This window comes from Protopterus annectens, chromosome 15.part0 (assembly GCF_019279795.1).
Source record: "Protopterus annectens isolate FY-2018-M chromosome 15.part0, PAN1.0, whole genome shotgun sequence".
NCBI classification, from domain to species: domain Eukaryota; kingdom Metazoa; phylum Chordata; order Ceratodontiformes; family Protopteridae; genus Protopterus; species Protopterus annectens.
This window is the reverse complement of record NC_056749.1, coordinates 689,494,682-689,513,948: the sequence shown is the minus strand read 5'-3', so window position 1 is coordinate 689,513,948 and position 19,267 is coordinate 689,494,682.

Below are 19,267 nucleotides of genomic sequence, written 5' to 3'. Positions count from 1 at the left end.
GGATGTGGATGTGGAGAATTATCAACAAAGGCTCTAGGGCATATCTGGCATGGCCTGCAATATGCAATAAACAGCACATTATATATTACCTGTTCCCTGCTTTCATTTTACCTTTGTGTATAAACCTTTCTATCCAGCATGTATGTGTGCACCTACCAGCTAGATAACCCTGTAGAAAATTCCTTTCAAGAATCTTTGGTAAAAGTTGAATAGTACACAGATGTGACAGTCATAGGGACAGCTTGGGAGTTATACCGACACATTATAAGTAATCCTGTGAGCATTAGAGACCACCTGGCAGTCAAGGGAGAGGATACCCTTCATGAGTCAAAGTCCTTCCATACTAGGTAGAGTCTTGATGGCAATGTGTGTGTACAATCTATCAATCCAGAGATGTCAGAGAAATGGGCATTGTAAAATACAGGAATGATACTAGTGTTCCTCCCTGCATTCCTGGGGAACCAGATATATTCCTTTACATGCTACAGCATAACATCAAGGAATTGGTTCAAAATTCATGAGACTAATGCATGTGTTGTTCCTAAACCTGGCACCAGTAGGTCATCAAATGAATCATATAGCTAAAATGGTTGAAGCTGCACATACCTTAGTATCTGTAGAAATTGGCATATCATGCATCCCTCCTCAATTCTGCATGTTGGTAGCCCAGTTTGACAAGGTCCCTTATAGTCCATATAGGAGTGTTCAGGTTGGAAAAAGAAGAAGCCGACCTTTTTACAATGATAGGGCCCTTTTTTGTTTTGAAAATGGGGAAAGATGAAAGGGAAAGTACTACAGTAAAGGTGGAGGATAGTGCATGGCGGCAGGTAGACAAACAATCAGCACAAACAAACAGGTACAGGAATGCATATAATAGGATGGGGGCAGCACAGGATGAGCAAATATAAGCAAGAGGGTAGAAAAAAGCAGATGGAAAGGGTTAGACAATGCACAGGGTAAGTGGTTTTACACAAGAAGAAGAAGCACATATGGCTGGGAACAGGGTGGTGTATGAGGAGCAAGGTGCCCTTTTAAGAAATCTATTACAGCCATCCATCCCCACATCATGGATCAGAGAGGTCAGTGTCTTGGCATATTATATCCCCTGGTAGCCTGATGCCAGGGACTTGCTGGTCAAGTAAACCAGCAGCTGACACAAGAAGGATGTGATTGTGACCATATATCAGCACACTGCTCTTTCCAAACCAGCCTTCCCTCAGGCAATTCAGGTGGCATACCTTCAAGTCAGGAGCCAAACCCCCCTTCTCCAGTAAGGCAGCACCACATTCATCACTTGTCATGAACCTGACCACAAACTAATTAGGGGTAGGATGTGGTGGAGGAGCTTGTGGAACAAAGTTATCATCTGGACCTGCACTGAGGAGACAAAAGAAAGGTAGACAAAAGTGAATTAATGCTGACATTGGGATGAATAATTTAACAGACATGTTAACCCTTTTGAGGGGACCAAACCATAGTTTCCTGCAAGCTTTGTCTGCCTCCTGCAGAAGGTGACACAATTTGCATCACACTCTGCTTCTGCTGAAAGAGCAAGGGCACATCAGAGGACAGTAATAACTTTGAGGTGAGGTGGGGTTTTAGAACAATATGTACAGTCCCATAAGCATTTGCTGTTAGCTCTATGTCAGACAGCAGGCAAGTGTGTGCTTTCTGCACATACGTTAAGGGATATAAAGTGAAGATGGCACATCTACATGTGAGGTACACTAGGTATTGTACAATCACCATAACATGGTACAGTGTGACCCCATCCTAGAACAGAACCTTGCAACCCCCCCCCCCCAAATGTAGCATTCACATCACATGTAGTGTCATCAACACCACTTCAGCCTGACATGGAAATCCATACAGCAGCAGACTTAACTCCTTCAATGAGACTGACAATTACCTGCAAGTAAAAATAGTCCCAAAACTACAACAGAATTATTGAAAGCATAATAATATAGAAATGAAAAAACACACTGTAGAATTTTGAGAATTGCTGCCTAAACTCTGTTTACTGTGCACAGATCCCCTCAGGGTTCTTGTGCTGCAGGTTATCAAAATGATGCCTGTACTAGTCTGCAATCCTGATGATTCCTGTAACTGAGGAGAACTGTTTAGCCAGGTTATACCAACATTCACCTTTTTAAATGCATCATGATAGGGGCTGAGTACTTGGTACCTGAAAACAGTTGTGAAGGTGATACAGCCTTGCCTTGCCTTGTCTTCTTCATGCAACTCGCAGATGTTCTCCAGCAGATATTAGCAGAAGCTACATTTTTCCTCATTTTCATCTGAAAATAATTCATATTTATGAGAAACAAAATAGTAACTGTAGAATCACTACAACAAAGTGATTTCTGAATGTCAGCTACCCACAAAGTTGCACAATGCATATATCCCTGTGGGTCTCCAGCACAAGCTCATGATAATAAGCTGTCTGAGGCACATTTTCTCAGTAGGCTCTGCTTCACTCTACAGCCAAATAAAATGATTCCTATGTAATATGCCTCCTGATGTAATTTGTCTTATGTGCCTTGTAAGTAGGTATAAACTTGTGTAATGTTGGAGGTGCATTGTCACCTTCTAGGGTAAAACATGGTGATTTGGGACACTGTAGTCCATATTTGTTCATTATCATTAGTAGGAAAGGCAGCGTTATACTAGAAGCAGACATGGGAGGCACACAGTACTCTGAATGAGTGTAGTAAATAGGCTAGGAGAGTTTTGTTGACCTTTGCCCTTTTATATGCAGCAGCAAACAGCTGCACAATTTTCTCTGTAGATGACAACTTATAACTATGTTCAGTTTGCACATATTTTACTGCTTTTAGGATCTTATTTTACTACACTCTTTCATTTGCATATGATTTAGAATTTATTTACATTTTATTGCACATTTCGCACAACATGGGAGAATGGATGGGTGCTACCCTGCACCTGTCTGTCCATTGCCAATTCTGGTGCAAGTGCACACTGTATACTCCACAACCTGTCTATGAATCTTGCCAGGAAAGAACATGCCAACTCCATGCAGATAGTGACCAGAGATCAAAACTGAACACCAACCACTAGAATTGAGAGACACTTTGAGTGATGTGTGGTAGCATTGAACATCACCACAAACCTAACATATCACTGTCAATTGCTATAAGCTCAGTGGTTCCCAGGTTTCATTCAGGGGGAAATTAGTACAATTACTGATTTTATTTCTAAATTAGATTTTAAAGTGCAAGGCAATACTGATATGGTTAGCAATAGTAAAAAATCACAGCAAACATTAATCTGATGAAAACAGGAATTGGTTTATTTACTACAAGTCTACATTTTCCATTGGAAGTTGTTTCCTTGTAACAAAGACACACATCTGGAGATAAACAGCTTCCATTTTTGTAACAGAATATATCATTACTATTCAAAAATATATCATTATTTCTTACTATTTTTATTGTTTACAGGTTATGCCATTTCATGTACATTATTTGGGATTTATTAATTATGTGTTTCTGCTTGCTGTGACACATTAAACACAAATCCATGTGGGTCAACAGCCTTCACTTTCTATATGAAGTCCAGTGAGTTTTCTTTGTGTAAATTACTCTTTGTTTCATAACTGGGATGCCGGTATAATGCATTTAGTACAAATCTTTGCTGTTTGCTAACTAAAATATTTTCTTTATAAAATGTAAACCCCTTTTGCCAACTTTCAAAAGAATATTTATGTAGTTGAAAAAAGGAATGCCCTGAACATGTCTGGGTTATGAGGAAACAAAGCAACTAGGTTAGAATGGGCCCTGATCACTACAAATGATATCAAAGTGCACTTCTCTGTCTCAAAACAGCTCAGTAATGCAACCGTCTGGGAATATGGAATGTCACATCTGTTTCTATGTCATTTGAAATCCTAGAAATGTGAAAAATCTTTGGAAAAATAAATACTCTAGAGCAAAGGTTTTACCTCAAAAATGCATGCACTTTGAAGTTCTGAAAATTGCGCAAAGTTTACTTTACTGTGCATCATTTAAAATGTGTTTGCATATTAGTTAAATTACAGTAATCATTATTTACATATAAGACTATTATTCATTGTACCTCACTTCAAAACTCTATGATTTTTAAAATGTACTTTTGCTAGTAGGCTGATAATTTACCATAGATGTTTCTTTGTCATGTTGAAGTAAAGTTGAACAAAGTAAAAATAATTTTCATTATTTTATTAAAAAAGATAATACTTTATAAAATGAGTGTCCATTTTTACTATGATAGGAAAGTACTGCCATGTTTGATAAATGAATGCCCTTATAAACAAGACATATTAATTACTTTGTTCAAAAAGTAGAGCAGATGGTAAGTGTATTTATATATTTATTTATTTAAAGTTGGGAAGTTGTACATTCAACAGCAATAAAAAAAATCACATTATATTATCATGTGACTGTGTAGTTCAGAGTAAGAGTTGAAGAGTAAAAATAATAAAAAAGGTAATGATGTGGCATTTTAGAAGAGATTATACTGTGCTGACAGATGTCGCCAAAGATGAGTTAGAAAAAGAAGAATTGTTCAACGGAGTAAACAGGCTGTTTGAAATGGTAAGAAATGGAAAACTCAGGGCCATAGAAGAGGGTGTAAAGAACAAGAAAAAAGAGAAAAAGGTCAATGTGACTACAAAGGAATGCGAGGATAGCTATAAGGACAAAAGACAGGGTGGTAGAAAAGAAGGAGTAGAATGGTGGAGAAGGCACAGTACAGAGCATTTAGCAAAAAAAAGACAATCCCCAGATTTACTAATCTTCCGTGCAGGGCTAGCTTAGTCATGCACAGAAGTGGCCATTTAGGAGCAGGACGGCAGCGTGCCATGCATATTAATGAGGCACGCTGCCTGAGCTCCTAATCTTACACGGAGCATGTAAGAGTGCAGAGGGCGTGTCTGAGATTAGACCTCTCAGAATTTATATACCCCCGCAATGAAGAACAGCAGAAAGGTCCAAGAAATGAGCAAGACTGCTCATAGGTGCCTGCAAATCCCCACCAACATTCCTCCTGGTGTACAACAGCACATAAATACAAATAAAAACAACAAACCTGTATTTATTTATTTTTTTTTATTCTGCTTAAAGCTACTGTAGGTGCGCAGGTGTGCCCATCACTTAGCTACGGTTAATGCAGCTTAAATGGCTGAAGGGGATAACAAGGAAGATATATGCAAATGAAGCAGCATAGCAATAGTATAGTGGGCAGAGCATTCGCCTTACAAGCTGGCATTCCTGGTTCGAGTCCCACTGCAGCACATTCCATTTTCCATGGCAAAGCACATTATGACCAATATTTGTGTTGCATAACCCACTAATGACATATATTTGTGAACTGGAGTACTACAGTAAATGCACATGTGAGGTGTCAGTGTCATAATGAATAAAGCACTAGTAAACAGGTTTAAGCAATGATAAGCAGTAGTAAGCATATTTAAACACTAGTAAGTGAGTTTAAGCCCATTTGCATGTGGGTAAGCAATGCACACACAGGTTAAGCAATTTTGAAGCTAACTCTCTGTAAGCATATATAACCGGAGGTTAGCATTGCTTACCCTCGCACAAACCCATGCAAACCTGCTTACAAATGCTCAAAAGTGCCTTAATCGCTCTGTATCCAACGGCCCTTGTTGTGCCCATCAACAAAAATAAAACAGCCTTGCAGGTCTTGAACCCAGGACCCTATAGTCACAGTTGTTAACCACCAAGCCATCACAGCAGTACAGAAGAATGAGGTATCAGCAAACAAGTCTTCACTATAGCAAAATCAAACTGAACCTGAGAAAGGAATCAGTATACAGACATATGTTCCATAATCCACTACATAACATAAATATGTGAACTGGAGTACAGCAGTAAGCCCAGACGTCAGGTGTAATTGTAATAGAGTGTTGAAGTCCCCAATAAAAAAAGGACCCCATAAAGTGTACATACACATGAATCATGGATACCAGGCATATATACAAGATGTAATGAATAATAAATCAATGCCAAAAAGGAAATATTATGCAAAGTTAAATGTAAGCAATGTTAAGCATTGTGCAGGCCAGCTTAGGAGGTGTAAGCAATGTGTAGGCCAGCTAACTCAATGTGCCCAGTGTTATATCCCTTTAAACAATGCCAACCTTAGGTAAGCAGGTTTGCCCATAGCTTAACCTTTTCAAAACCGGCCAATCATGAAAAAGTGTGTGAAATCAGCCCAACTTAAACCCAAGAGGCAGGAATACATCTCATAACTGGTTGTAGTTTCCCTTGCAGGCACTATGTTAGGAAGGGGAGAGGGTGTGCGCTTTTGGGCACAGCGCTGGTGCATCGAGGAGTCCAGAGTCATGATAGGACTCCTTGTCAAAGACCATGAACAGAGACTGCTGCAGGGCCAGTACCAGGGCTCCCAATATAAGGTGAATGCCCAGGATCATCTTGCCCGTGACCTCACCAGTGCCACTGGTATACCCCAAACTGTTGAGCAGATCAGGCATCACTATGCAGACCTGAAGTAGCATAAGGGGGACCTCTTGGAGCAGTGGATCCAAGAGGCTAGAATGGCAGAGGATGTCCCAGCTGTTTGTAAGTATCACTCCACTAAGTGTGTAATAATTGCCAGCTCATGTATATCATGGATAGGTATGGATAAATATTCCTCTTATGTCCTCCACAGCTGCAATCGAGTGGGCCACAAACCAAGAGGCCCATGGCAGTCACCTGGAGAGGTTGCGACATGAGGCAGGTCAATAATACTCTTGCATGTATTGTCATAGGAAATAAATCTAAAAGTATTAGTAAATTAATTGTCTGTATAAAACCTGTATTGTTTAAGGCAAGCACTGCATACACCGGAGAATATAGCAGGAAAAGACTCATATAGTATGTATGTAAATAAAAGCATAATAGCCTGACAATAAAGGTCTAACTTCTGGACTGCGTGTGTATAGTCTAGTATCATATGGTAATGCAGATTTGCATTCACGTAATAGTACTGTTGCAATAAGCACTGTTACCCACACCTGCACCATAAATAGAATGTGTTGGAATGCCTGTATATGACTGGTGTAATCCTCAGAGGCCATTTAGTACAACTGAGAGACACATAGCAGAAAATAGGGTAAAGGAAGCCAACAAAACCCAAATAGCACATGCAACTGAAATGTGAACTGTTGTTTTTTTAGCACACACAGCCATGGTTCGAATTCTGCCAGTGGTAGTAGTCTGCATACAGAATCATACCCCACAACTGTGCAGATATGTCCAGAATGTCCAGTAGAGTGGCCCATATATGTTGCCTGTCAACCTGTCCCTCTCAGAAATTAGTGGGATGATCCCAGACATATAGGCAGCAAACAGGAAATACAACTGATTGACACACATCTATGAGAATAAAGCTGGCAAACTAGCAACTCCCCAAAGCCTTATGAGACTAAGAAGCCACGTATGTCCCATTTACAACCCCATCTTGTTAAGCTGTAGCCAGAGTGTGTACAGTAACAGAGAGAGATGTATGTGCATAATACTAATGTGGAATCCGGTACTGTGTGTGGCAACATTCAAGTAATGCTAACAAACATTTCTCATACAGGTCTGTCACATAACAACACTGTGCCCAGAAATGCAAGAATTATACCTTGTACTGGTACTGTTTACATTGGTATTGTATGGCATTGTGACTGATGCAGTTGCTCTGAATAATGAGGTATTACTCATCACTGTTGCTTACACTGTCCTAAAAAATGTAACTGTCTAAGAAATCTGTATAAGAGTGTTGTAATACAAGGTCAGAATGCAAAAGCATAGGAGAATTATAACACAGAAAACAGATAGGAGATATACAACAATATCTATATAGCACACACAGCTCTGATGTACAGTGTTTAAGTTGTAGCAGACACAGCCATGGTCTGAATCCTGGGAGTGGAAGTAGGCTGCATACAGAATCATAAATCACAACTATACAGATAAGACCAGAATGTCCAGTATATGGGCCCATATCTGCTGCCTGTCCCCCTATCCCCTTAGTAGGTCTGTGGGATGATCCCAGATGTTTAGCCAGCAAGCAGGGAATACAAGTGATTGCCAAACATCTATGAGACAAACCTGTCACTGTAGCAACTCCCGAAACTGTTATGAGAGTAATAAGCCAAGCATGTCCTATCTACACCCCCATGTAGTCAAGCTGTGACCACAGTGTGTACAGTAACAGTGAGATGTATGTGCATAATACCAATGTGTAATCTGGAACTTTGAGTGGCAAAATTTAGGTAGTGCTAACAAACATTCCTCCCACAGGTACATTGGATACAAAGACTGCTGAGAAATAAAAAAACATTATACCCTGTACTGGTACTGTTTACTCTGGTATTTTAGGGAATCGTGAGTGTTGCACTTTCTCTGAGTAATAAAGTATCACTGATCACTGTAACTCACACTGTGCTACATAAGATAACTGTATAGGAAAGCATGCATATGTGTGTGTCAGGTCACTAAAGGTTGAAGAAGGCAATAGTCTAGATAAGTCCTGGTACACCTGCATGGTCAACACATGGCCAGAGTCTGTGCAGAAGGAGTTGCATAGCTATGTGCACAACATCAACCTGGAATCTGGGAGTATGTGTAGAAACAGTTATTTAGTATTAACAAACATTCCCTCCACAGGTATTCCAGGTACGAGGTGTATACTGCAGGTAAAATCAGTTCGGGTATAACGATGATGACAGCCATATCACTGTCCAAACTAAGGCTATAGGGTAGTGTAGTAAGACTTGTAAGGTACAGATAACAGCACTGACTAGGAAAGTAATGTGGACTACAGGAATATACTAGTTGTTAATTGACATATTTCTCTCCCCCCACCATATCTCCAACAATAAATAACATACCCACCCCAACCGGTATGTAATGACTCCAATGTTCTGATAATGTCCAATTGTTTGATAAATATTTTAATTTTTCCCATGCATGTGCTATATTGGATTATTCCAACATGGGTGGCATGGTGCCATCAATGTACCTGCATGTGTTTCTTATTACCACTGTGGTCCCATATATGCATGTGTTCTGTTTACTATGCAACTGGTCCGTATCTGGTGTCTGGGTTAATGGGAATATCTATGCATGCTGTTATACCTAACCCAGGAATGTGTTGACTATTACTAACCCACATATGATGATAAAATCTAAACACTATAGCACATTTTGGAAGGCCGGTCCCAGCACACCCACCTGTCCCACCTCAGCTGGCCATGGCACTGGGCACCAGCATGTCTGGGCCCCAACCTGGGACCTCCCTGTCCATTGATCCTGCACCACATTTGGGTGGAACCGCCTCAGGGGATGGGGCCCCCCTGGGAGTGGGCACAGACAGGAACCTGTCACCCGTCGCCAGGTCCGGGTTGTGGTGCATAGTGAGCTCAACCAGCAATTTGATCTGCTACGCCAGCTCGAGGGCTGCATGTCGCAATTAAGGGGTCAACCTGGTTTTGTGACTCATCCCCCAGCACAACCACCTTCAAGGCTGTGAAGGTGCAGTGGTGACTGCCCATGGGTGGGGACCTCAGTCACACTGCGTCCACTAGGGGGCTCATGGGCTTCCGATTTCCCAACACTCTCCCCATCAAGGATTTTACCCACCACATGTGTCACATACCACCCCTTGTTTGTCTTGTCTGTTAACCTACCGAACCTACCTCCCAAATATACCTACTATCCCTCCCAAACATCCCACTCTCACCTGAAAAAAAGGGCAATTTGTTCCCCCCCCAAAATACTCAACCCATGCATAGCTATCTATTTTGCACACGTGTCCACTGGACCCATGTAATCTGGTCTAATTGGCATCACAACTTATTATTGTTGTCCTCACCCACTCCCAGGGGTTTGAGTGTCCAAATCTACCTCCAAATTCAGTGTATATGCACAGCTGTTACTATAGAAGAAATGGACATCTATGGACTTTCCCCACACCCTTCCTGTACATCCCTAGCTATTTTCCCTACTGTCTTTCCCTCTTTGTGCTCTTTTTTCACCACTTTCCTATCAACTCTTTTTTTCTTTTCTTTTAATGAAATTAGCATGGGGGTAAGCAGGAGTAAGCACTTTTAAGCAACAGTAAGAGTGTTTAAGCCTGTTTGCATGGGGGTAAGCAATGCCTACACTGGTTAAGCAATTTAAAAGAAACTGTAACCGGAAGTTAGCAGTACTTACCTCTGAGCAAACCTGCGCTAACCCACTTACAACTGCTCAAAAGTGCCTTAATCACTCTGTATCCAATGGCCCTTGTTCTGCTCAGCAACAAAATAAACAGCCTCTGCAAGTCTTGAACCCAGGACACTGAACACCATAGCCAAAGTGATTTACCACTAAGCCAGGTAAGATACACAAAGCCCTGATGTTTTCACAAACATATCATCCAGCCCAGTCATTCAACAGTACAGGGAATGTATTTCAACATGTAGATGTATGTGTGTGTGTGTGTGTGTGTGTTTGTGTGTGTATATTAATATCTAAAGAGATACAACATATTTATATATGTAGATATAGACATATATATATATAATGTATATATATATATATATATATATATATATATATATAGAGAGAGAGAGAGAAATATATATATATGTATATATATATATATATATATATATATATATATATATATATATATATATATATATATATATATATATATATATATATGTATATATATATATATATATATATACATATATAGTTACCTATTATATTCTCAAAAGCCGACAATGTCAAATCCAACATTGTCGACACGAGAATTGCGAATGTGTAGAACATTGAATGGGTAAATGGAAATCTCTGTAAGGGGAGAGTTCCATTTACTTCAATGTAGTGCGGTCTCGGAGTTGGTATATTTAAGTAGCGGGGGGGGGGTGACCTCCTGCCTACACCCTTTAGATTTTCTTTTTTTTTTTAATTTATTTTTTCTGAACATTCAAAATTTTAATGGTTCGATCATTAAAGGTCGACCTTTAGTGATGCGAACCATTAAACTTTTGATGTTCTAATATAGACCCATATATATATATATATATATATATATATAGATATATATATATATATATATATATATATATATATATATATATATATATATATATATATATATATATATATATATAGAACACCAAAAAAAGATTCCAGCACAAAGCAGGAGACACGAGCAGCACTTAGCTTAAATGTAAGCTTTTATTGAGTAGTACACAATCCCCAAACTGGTTTCGCTTCTAAGAGCGTCATCAGTGAGTGCAGAGTAAACGTATATCACGCATATTTATAACGGGGATGTACCCCACCCCCTTCTAACATTCCACAGAATATCCTGAATGCAGTAATCACACACATATACTAAAACCAATGCATTAAACAAAAAATACCTGCTTATTTTATATAATATTTTTAAAACATATAATTATATACCCACATTCCGATTTTTTGTTTTACAAAACTGATAATGTGACTTAGAAATGATAATATTGGACATCATATTAACCCATAACCCAAAAACTCTTATTATATTGATATCTAATAACTATTATATGCATAAACTCAGCAGCACGTTGCTGTATCAAAACTCATATACACATTCCTATCAACTATACACATATTTATTTATGTATATACAAAAGTGCATTTTAACTACTATGATCACCAGTGATCATTAAGCCCCGGTTTAAATAATGCTCCAAGGTTGACAATCCACCTACGTTCTAAGTTATTTAACAGCTGGTGTCTTAAAGCTTCATTGATTACATTTGTTTTTAACATGTCAATCCCTACAAAAATAAAATGTGAAGCTGCATGTTGTATGGTATGCTTATATAAGGCACTCCTTTCTCGTTTGCATTTGATATCACTAATGTGAAGTGCAATCCTTTGTTTAAAACTGCAGGACGTTTGTCCTACATAGAAAGCACCACATTTACAAACAGCCATATAAATCACCCAAGAGCTGCTGCATTTAATATGATGTCTGATGTCATAAACCTTGCTTGTATTTATAGATGTAAACGATGAAGTTCTAGACACTAATTTGCAATACCTACAATTGCCACAAAATGTACAACCCGGACGCCCAATAGACATATGTTTTTGGCTTGGGACTTCATTCTTAAAACCTGAAAAACACTGCCCCAATGTCTTACCCCGTCTATAACCAAAATTACATTTGTCAGATAGTATATTAGAAAAAAAGGGGTCACTAGAAAAAATGTGCCAATATTTAGAAATAATTTCTTTAATCTTGAAGGTATTACTCCCATAGCTTGTAATAAATCTCACCACAGGTATATCATTAGTAGTGCCATCAGGTTTGGATTCTAACAGCTGGGTTCTGTTCAGCTCCCTACCCTTAGAGTAAGCTGTGTTCAACTTAGGTTCATAGTATCCACGATCCAGGAATCTCTGTTTTAAGACTGCTGCTTGAGAATCATATTCTTCATCTGAGGAACAAATTCTTCTGATTCGTTGGAATTGGGCTGTGGGTATATTGTTAATTATATGAGGGGGATGGCAACTATTAGCCAATAATAGGGAATTCTTCGAAAATGGTTTCCTATGTATGGTGGTTGCTAGTGTGCCATCTAATGTTTTAGTAACATGCACATCAAGGAAATCAACTGTAAACAGGTGTACTTTACCTGTAAACTTAATCCCAAAGACATTCCTATTAAGGTATTGAACAAAATCACTCCATTCCCCTCAGTCCCATTCCATATAACCCAGCAGTCATCTAGGTATCTCCTCCACATCAAGAGCTGTTTTTTAAAAGGAAAATCAACCTGATAAATATATTGGGCCTCAAAAAAACCCATGAACAAATCAGCGTATGTAGGAGCAAAAGTCACCCCCATAGCTGTCCCTTTGCTTTGGAGATACCATTGACCCTGGAAACTAAAGACATTATGTTCTAATACCATAGTTAAGATGTTAATAATAAAATCCATATCATCCCTGGTATAAACACCAGCTTGCAGCAACCAATGTTGTATGGCTTGAATACCACCCTGATGTGGGATACTAGTATATAGGGACTGGACATCCAAAGTTCCTAAATATGCTTGTACCGGTACTTGTAAATCCCCCATTAAAGATGAAAACTGGGTAGTATCCTTGATACGTGCCCTAACCTGGTTCAAAAGTGGCTTCAACCTATATTCCAGGTATTCAGAAAGTGGTTCAGTCAATGAACCTCTACCTGCCACTATTGGTCTACCAGGAGTGCCTACCAGAGTTTTGTGTATCTTAGGGACGAGATAGAAATATTGCTGCTTTGGTATATCTACTATCAATTGTTTGTATAAAAAATCAGTTATTATACCTCTTTTTAAAGCTCTCCTTAAGTACCCATCTATTACACTTTTGAAGTCAGATGTTGGGTCCATTGGGAGTTTAATGTATGAGACATGATCATTAAGCTGTTTTAAAGCCTCCTGAGTATACTCAATCCTGTCCCAAACCACCGTTGCTCCACCCTTATCAGCCCCCACTATGATAATATCTTTATTATTTATCAAAGATTGCAAGGCCTCATATTCATCTTTACTGAGATTCCTGGCATGGTTAACAAATATACTAGCACGATTAGTCTGTATGTCTTGCATTACCAAGTTTTCAAATGTTTTCACCACAGCATTGTATGGAGGTTGGAAATCAGATTTTCTAAAATGAAAATTCTCATCCATACTGTTATTAGTACTTTGTACCTGGTGTGCAAAATAATACTTTAAATTCAAATTTCTAGTAAATTGCTTTACATCCTTAATCACATCATAATGGGAAACATAAAATGATGGTACATATCCAAGCCCTTTATTCAAAAGTTTAATTTGGCTTACATCAAAGGTGCATTTAGAGAGGTTAATAATCCAATTATTCACATCAGTATTATCAATCTCAATGTCCCCATTAACATCAAACGTGGCTACATCCTCTCCGCTTGTATTTTGGACTGGAACAACAGTCTTATTTCCTCTCCACCGATGTTTGCAGCCACCCCGCCTAAAGGGGTGTTGGGCTTCTTTCTCACTGGTGAATTGTGCTGCTCAGTATCCCCTGCATCATTATCGGTGTCAGTGTTAGAAAAACTGGATGAAAAGTCAGTCACTTAAGTGGTTTGTAGATTTTTTAAAATAGGTCTAACCCTTTTACGCTTAGTAGACCCACTTTTCTTAGATTCAAAACGTACGCCCCTTTTCAGCTGTTTCCAAGTGTACACCACATTATTTTTGTAATCATTCATGTCTCTAGTGTATTTTTTCATCTTCCGTGTCTTTAAATCACGTTCATGTTTCTCCATATCCGTTTTGAATTGAGAATATAATTCCTGGTATTGTCCCTTATCTGAAAAAGTAAGGATGCGCTCTTGACATGCCCTTAAAACCGCATTACTTTCATTTATCTGCGCATCATAGTACTCAATCAACAGTTCAATGAACATCATGGAAGCAGTAGATTGCACCGCCCTCCATTTTGACATAAACGTTTGATTTTCAGAGCCAACCCCAGGCTCAACATGTAAACGTAACCCTCGTGGTATAATTTTGGCCTGCAAGTAGGCCTTTAACAGTCTATTATGCCATATTAAAGATCGTACCTTACGGGACAACTGTCCCAGTTGTTTAAAGCAGTCCACGATATCTTTTCCCTCATTCAGCATCGCCACACTGACAGCAAAATTATTGGAAATGGTATCATGTTGTCCAAAAACAGAGCAGTCATCTTTATCAGCCAAGATATTCTCCATGAAACATATCAAATCCTGTCCGGATTCTGCCATAATGGAAAGTGCACAAACACGAACACTGCTTGCTTATAAATGTCCCCTTTTCTTCAAAATATACAATTCAATAGATAAACGATGTAACGAATCCACGTTATATCAACCACCAAGATGAACAGCAATCTGCCGAATAAGCCAATTCCCAAAACCACAGTTGCGCGATCATCAAAATAGTGCTCGGAACAAGTAGAAAGAACACCAGCACAAAGCAGGAGACACGAGCAGCACTTAGCTTAAATGTAAGCTTTTATTGAGTTGTACACAATCCCCAAACCGGTTTCGCTTCTAAGAGCGTCATCAGTGAGTGCAGAGTAAACGTATATCACGCATATTTATAACGGGGATGTACCCCGCCCCCTTCTAACATTCCACAGAATATCCTGAATGCAGTAATCACACACATATACTAAAACCAATGCATTAAACAAAAAATACCTGCTTATTTTATATAATATTTTTAAAACATATAATTATATACCCACATTCCGATTTTTTGTTTTACAAAACTGATAATGTGACTTAGAAATGATAATATTGGACATCATATTAACCCATAACCCAAAAACTCTTATTATATTGATATCTAATAACTATTATATGCATAAACTCAGCAGCACGTTGCTGTATCAAAACTCGTATACACATTCCTATCAACTATACACATATTTATTTATGTATATACAAAAGTGCATTTTAACTACTATGATCACCAGTGATCATTAAGCCCCGGTTTAAATAGTGCTCCAAGGTTGACAATCCACCTACGTTCTAAGTTATTTAACAGCTGGTGTCTTAAAGCTTCATTGATTACATTTGTTTTTAACATGTCAATCCCTACAAAAATAAAATGTGAAGCTGCATGTTGTATGGTATGCTTATATAAGGCACTCCTTTCTCGTTTGCATTTGATATCACTAATGTGAAGTGCAATCCTTTGTTTAAAACTGCAGGACGTTTGTCCTACATAGAAAGCACCACATTTACAAACAGCCATATAAATCACCCAAGAGCTGCTGCATTTAATATGATGTCTGATGTCATAAACCTTGCTTGTATATATATAAACATATATGCATACAAATGCATACATATCTATAGATATATATGTCTACATCTATATGTCTAAATATATACAGCAAATTATATATATGTAAGCAGATATATTTATCTATATTGGTATATATGGACATACATCTCTAGATAACAATGGGAACATAACAAAAACATATATGCCCACATGATATATGCCCACATGCACATTAATGGGGTTGAGAGGCTGCATTGCATGCTGTTGGGTACCATATGTTATGCATGTTGACAGAGGTGAAATAGGAGGACTGTGTGCACTTTCATTGTGCAGCCTCACTTGTATGCGGGTGTGCATACTGGTGGGTAGTCAAGTTTGTCTGTAGGGTCACTCTGGTGAAGTGGAGTGAGGTTGATGCATGTGGGATGCTTGTGTGCATGTGTGTGTTTGTGTGGCTGGTCATGCATGCACATGTGTGATTGTGGGGTGTTCATACAGCAGTACCTCCCTCTGGGATCACGCAGTGCATGTACATGGACTGCCACATTACACACCAGGAATACCTGCCATGTGTCTAATCACAGGACATCTGATAGTATAATATTGTCTGTAGCATGGAACAGGCATCCAGAGGGAAGGTAGACACCAGGTACACCCTTAATATCGCATTCAGCAGAGAGGTCACCTATAACCCATGTATACACCACTACAGATGCATTGAGAAAGTCGTAGTCAACAACAGGGAGTGTATCCAAATATTACAGTTGTCACATGATAAGCTGAAGGAGCAGCATATCTGGCATGTACTGAGCATTACATACACATGACACACCAATGCATGGTATTATGGCTAGAACATAGTAGCCCACACATATAGGGGCCATGCTCATGATGTCCAGACATACAGAGAGTGCATACCGAATAACAGCAGTGAGGCCATGTAAAACCACTACACACAGGTCAGGCAGATAAAGTAGCAACAGACCTTGTGCTGTGACTGCTTGTGTAGGCATTTAGAGGACTGATATGTTAATGAATGATATCAATGTGTGTATGTTAACAAGTGTGATGCAGGATGGGGTACCACATGGACATATACGTGGGACTGTCTGTAAAGTCATGGACAGGTAGGTATTACAGAGGTGTGTGTGTGTGTGTGTGTGTGTGTGTGTGTGTGTGTGTGTGTGTGTGTGTGTGTGTGTGTGTGTGTGTGTGTGTGTGTGTGTGTACTGTTAGGCAATGCTGTACAGGTTTTAAAGTGTATTTATTGTTTTCCTCCACAGGTGGCGAGGTGGGTCAGGGTCCCTCCTGCATGCAGCCTGATGTTGGTGTCCATATAGACACCAAAGATGATGATAGTAATGTTGAGGCACAGGTGGGGTTGTCAGGGGCCAACACTGCACTAACATTTGACATCCCCCTTTTAGCCACCCCAACCCCGCACACAGTTTCAGTGCCTATACACACTCCATCACCAGTGGCCGTCGTGGAGGGACAGCTGGCATTCAGTGGCAGTGCACAGGAAAGTGTTGTAACCATGCCTACTGTGTCCGGTCGCAACAGGCATAGCCGGATGTCTGGCAGGCCACTACATAGGCAGATGTTCCAGGGTGCTCGTGGTAGGGCCGCTAGACATCATGCCCCTGGCAGAGGCAACACAGCTGGTAAAAGCAGGTGCATGTTTCAGGCTGTCATGGCAGTGCAGGCATGTATAGAATGTTACCACAGACAGGGTCTGTGTCTGCAGAGAGCTGGTCTCACATCTGCAAATGACAAAGTCCGTGAACTGACTAATGCCATCCATGGATTAACTGAGCTCATAGATAGATGGTCTGGTGAGATGATGGCCCTCATCAATCGTGGTCTGTCCGTGTTTGAACATGTGGTGGGAGTGCGGTGATGGCCTCGTGGATGTAGGCCAGCAACACCGAGAGCTGGTAGTCAATGTGGAAATGCTAGGACACCAAGGGGCTCCCGTAGTGGAAGTATGAGCCAAGGCACTGCAGGGGGGCACTATCCACATCACACCACAGCAGGCCATGAGCATGTGGTACTGGCTATTCCCAGGAGATCTGGTACCAGCGGACATTTGTCATTGTCAGGTGAGAGTTGAACATTGAGGCCTGTACCTGGACGTGCCCATGGAACCCTTGGCAGGCACAGTCCATGTGTCTGTGGCTGGAGGCAGTGAACTGCACACCCTGCCAGCTATGGTCTGGAGCTGTTCATAAACACCTGTGTAGGACAGCCACATGGCAGAACTATGTGCATGCATACCCACACACTATGCAAACACACCTAGGGCAATCCCATACCTACACACATCACATCACCATGCCCAGCTCACCACAGTACACCTCTCAACCACACACATGGTGTCAGATGTATGGCCCACCCTTGGCCTCTGGCAAACTAACATCACACCCTGTGCATATGATGATACCCATGCCACATCCCTGTCATCCATACCATCAATAAAGGGACAGACTAACATGGTTCTGATGCACACTGTGACTATACTACAGTGTAACACAGTACTGCAGTGTAACATGTTGTAAGGAGTAAAGTGTAATGCATAAATGGCAGGTAGTGTAGCCACCCAGCAATGGTGCCTTATAGTTGTTAGTAACACTGGTTGGTTGTGGTCTCTATATTGTTATCCATTTGTGTTGTAGGTGCACATGAGTCAGAAAAAGGATGCCCTGTGCATATGATGATACCTATGCCACATCCCTGTCATCCATACCTTCAATGCAGGGACAGGCTAATATGGTTCTGATGCACACAGTGACTGTACTACAGTGTACCACAGTACTGCAGTGTAACATGTTGTAAGGAGTAAAGTGTAATGCATACATGGCAGGTAGTGTAGCCACCCAGACTGATGCCTTATAGCTGTTAGTAACACTGATTGGTTGTGGACTCTATATTGTTATCCATTTGTGTTGTAGGTGTACATGTGTCAGCATGAGGATGGCCTGCAGTCATATTCCACAATGGGGTATGGCACTGTGGTGACACCATGGCTATGACATATCTGGAGTACAGTTGAACACATGTCACAGGTTACTAAAAGGTTTATTGCCTGAGCCACATGGACAGATGACCCGCTGAGGAGTGTATACCCTGAAACCTGATGTAGACCCATCAACATACATGCACACTGTTACTTGGCAACACTGGGACTAGACCCCTACCTAGCTATGTAGTGATACTGAAGTATGTGGCTTACATTGCACACACCACACAGCATTTAGGGTGAGGTGTGTCCCAGGTTACATGTTACATGCAGAACATCCCCAGATGTACAGTATGCTAATGGGAGATGTAATGGGTGTATATGGACAATATATAGTGTGACATACCGTCATATACACATTAACAGACACATAACAGCCAGACACA